This window comes from Berghia stephanieae, chromosome 15 (genome assembly GCF_034508935.2).
Source record: "Berghia stephanieae isolate SIO BIC M18660-M18661 chromosome 15, UCSD_Bste_1.3, whole genome shotgun sequence".
Lineage (NCBI taxonomy): Eukaryota > Metazoa > Mollusca > Gastropoda > Nudibranchia > Aeolidiidae > Berghia > Berghia stephanieae.
In genome coordinates this window covers 11,425,470-11,429,781 of record NC_088374.1, presented here as the reverse complement: position 1 = coordinate 11,429,781, position 4,312 = coordinate 11,425,470, and positions in this window count along the sequence as shown.

The window sequence follows — 4,312 nt, the reverse complement described above, 5'->3', positions numbered from 1 at the left end:
GAGGGGGGGGGGGAGGGGGAGGGGGGAGGGGGGGGGGGGGGGAAAGGGGGGGGAGGGGGGGTTTAGGGGGGTGGGGGGTGGGGGAGGGGGGGGGGGGGGGGGGGGGAGGGGGAAAGGGGGGAGGGGGTAGAGTGGGGGGGGGGTCAATTTTTAAATAATAGATGGATTAATTGATATATTAATTTAGTTATATTTAATGTAATTGAATTATAAAAGTAAGAAATAAGTTGATGATGGCGGTGATGATGATGATGATGATGATGATGATGATGATGATGATGATGATGATGATAGTGAAAAAAATCTAGATTTATAATTAAAAGTATTTGAGGAAAAAGTAAGACAGATGTAAAATGAGTATCCGACCATTAACGAAAGTTGCCCTTGTCGGAAAATAATACGATATAACAGGCGTCATGTCTCGTCTTACATGTTAACTGTTGCTGTTGGCTTGGGACTCCTTGTAAAGCACTTTTCGTGGGTATTGCTCTATATCAATGATCAAATTTTTAGAGTTTTTTTTTTATTAGATAAATAAAATTATTTGTAGTTACAACACATTATGACCTTGTTAAAAAACAAAACAAAAACAAAACAACAAAAAAAAAAACAAAAAAAAAAACTTGAGCTTTTATAGAGAGAACTAATCACTACACGTGCTCAAAGCGTTTACAAAGGTAAAATGTAGAACGAGCCATGATGCCTGTTAGGCGATATTACAATGGGTTTTTTTCCGACAAAGACAACGCTGTTCACGGCCAGGTACTCATTTTACACCCGAGTACTGCTAGAGCATGTGTGTAAAGAGCCTTTTCCAAGGACTGACTCCAACTATGCGCCGAGCGAGGCTCGAACCCAGGACTTTCCGATCCGAAAGCGAGTGTCATACCACAAGACCATATAGCCGCCGCATGTTTTTGTTGTCACCGAGCAGGTACACAAAAACTATGCGTAACCTTAAACGTTTATAGTCTGGTTAATACCGTTAAATGAGAATTTCTCATAAACACGGATGGCAAAAACCAATACCAAAGACCCGAGTGACGTCATCGTCATTTTGACTATAAACTACACGTCAGGCCTGACGAATTTGTCCACATGTCGAAATGCAACTCACCTTTAAATAAAAGCAGAAGTCCCAATACGAGACACAGGCCGGGCTTCCTCGTCGACATGATTGGACGAAATTGAAACATGGTCGATTTTTGATTGCTTGTTTGTTTGTTGTTTTGTTGGTTTTTTTTGTTTTTTTTTTGCCCTAGTATCTCTTACGTCACAAAGAAACTCAAAATAAATTGTTTAAATAACAGACGGGTTGTTTTTTTTTTTTTTTTTGGGGTTTTTTTTTTTGTTGGTTTTTATTTATTTATTTATTTATTTATTTATTTATTTATTTATTTATTTATTTATTTTTATTTGTCCTCAGTATCTGTTACGTCATAAAGAAACTTAAAATAAATTATTTAAACAACAGAAGGTTACTTTTTGTTGTTGTTGTTGTTTATTTTTTCATTATTTTTTTTTTTTTTTTGGGGGGGGGGGGTCCTCAGTGTCTCTCAGGTCATAAAGAAACTCAAAATAAACTATTAAAACAATAGAGGGATTGTTCAACTTTGGTCTCTTTCAGGTTGCAGACTATCCAACACGTGTAGACTCAATTCTGGCTCGATTATTTTGTACTGTTACCAAGGCTACCACACACTGTGAATGCCCTGACTGTTACCAATCCCTATACAAATCTACAGAAGAATTAGTAAAAATTGAATTATGAAAAAAAGATTATCAGACTTTGATCTCAGATTTCTGGATGGGACGTAGAATTTAAGCATGTCATTAATGCACCCAGGAGAACCAGAGTGCAGTGATTTAAAAACAATTATTACAGATCTTATATTAATATACGTTTCTCAACGGGAAGCAAGTGGAGCTCTCTTTGCAGATTGATTTCTCCTCTTTCTATAAATAAGCCTGGCAGCATCGTTCTGGGCTACCTGAAGGGATTCTATTTGTCTTTATTGATAGAAGAGAGGAGAGAATTGCAATAATCTAGCTTTGACCGGATTAGAGAACTAACAAGATAGAAATGTCTCTTGTAATGAGATGTTTAACCCACTCAACCCTAACACTATATCCGTAGTTTACCCGGGTTACTTTTACCCCATGCCTATTTATTACATTTTTCTGAGACAAATTATAGATCTTATATTATATACGTTTCTCAACGGGAAGCCAGTGGAGTTCTCTTTGCAGATTGATTTCTCCTCTTTCTATCAATAAGCCTGGCAGCATCGTTCTGGGCTACCTGAAGGGATTCTATTTTGTCTTTATTGATAGAAGCTAAAAAAAAAAAAAACTAACTAAAAAAAAACTTAGCTCAAAGCTAATGTTTTAAATTGTTAGATGTTAAGGGTAGTTTATTAAAACCATATATGTACATGCTCATTTTAAATACATTTTTTCCAATTTTGAAAAGTAGCAAAAATCTCTAGGATTGAATGAGTTAACACTTTCCCAAATCATGTGTGAACACAACATATTTATACACCGTCAAGCGAAGATGATCAAACTACCTACTCAGCCTAAATAACAATGGCAGCTGCCACATTCCACAACTCTCTCCGCCCTCGAATACAAAATACTCAGAATATTCAGGAGTGACGTCACACCTTCTACTTTTCTGATTCTAAAATCATTGGAAGTGTGTATGTAACCAGCCCCTTTGGAGGACTAATAATGAATAGGTTGCATATTGAATCATAATGATAAGGAAGCATAACTATTTTATTGGCAGGACGTGTATTGTGGAGATTCTCGGGAATCTGGGCCCCGAGTGACGTCAGCTTTATTCTATTTAGTGCAGCTACGTGGTCTAGTGGTATGACACTCGCTTTCGGATCGGTGGGTCCTGGGTTCGAGCCTCGGGCTCGGCGCATAGCTGAGTCCTTGGAAAATGCTCTTCACTCACATTCTCTCACCGTACTCAGGTGTAAAATGAGTACCTGGCGTTGTCTTTGTCCGAAAAATTGTAATATCGCCTAACAGGCGGCATGTCCCGTCCTACATGTTAAATATTGCTGTTGACCAGTGACCCCTTGTAAAGCGCTTTGAGCACAATTAGTGGATATTGCGCTATATAAAGCTAAATTTATATTATTTTTAAGTGCGAGGATGGATAATCTTTATTGACGGCCAGGTTCAATTGAGACTAGACAATAAGATACCATCACTCTGAAACCAGAGGATCAATAATCACACAGGTATGTATTCACTCCTCCAGAAGATTGGTTTTACACTTCTAATGAGTTTTGAACCAGCTTTTAAATATATCACATTTTTGTACCCTATTCAGTTCGATTTCGAGTAGTATTCCGATTCAGGTTCAGATACGTCATCGAAATCCACATTGAAACTAATCTCAAAGAGTGGTTTTACACTTCCAATGAAATTGGAACCAGATTTATTTTTTTAAATATCACACTTCTGTTCCCTATTAAGTCCGACTTCCGAGTTACAATATTCAGATTCAGATTCAGATTTAGATTCAGGTCCAGATACCTCATCGAAATCAACACGACAACTAATCTCAAACGGTAACGATATTTAAATCTTAAAGTCTTTCAATGATGTCCGCGTTTAGATAATATTGCGCATATCTCAACAATAAAAATCAAATTAATTATTTGTGAAATATTTATTTCCCTCTTTATTTGTTATCAGTGGCTGTAAGGTGTCCTTGGCGGAATCTAATTCCCATAAACTTTTCAAGTGACTCGTCTCTTATCACGCGATGGATATTCAGCCAAACTTAAAAAGAAAAAACAAAAAAACTCGTACTTTTTAAAAACATGGCAAGAAAATTCGTCCTTCAAATAAAATATTGATTGATTAAAATGACCCCCATCTTGGCAAAAAAAAAAAAAAAAAAAATTATAAAAAAATTATTTTTAAAAAAATTCCCTCAAACCTGGGACTTCAAGAAACTTGTATAAGTCCCAGGTTTGAGAGTTTTTGCCAAGATGGGGGTCATTTAAATCGATCGATATAATTTGAAAGACGGATTTTCTGGCCAAATTTGGTAAAACGTGTTTTTTCAGGGTTCGGCATTGAAGTATTGACATAAAAACTTATAGTGAATCCTTTTCGGATCTTGTTTAATTCGTAATTTACGATCAGGATATCATGATCAACTCAGGGGGGCGAAGTCGTGAGTGATAAGACCTTGTCCTGGGACCCCGGAAGGTCCTGGGTTCAAGCCCCTCTTCAGGTGCTGCACTTTTGTTTGTTTTTCTTTTGTTTTGTTTGTTTGTGTTTT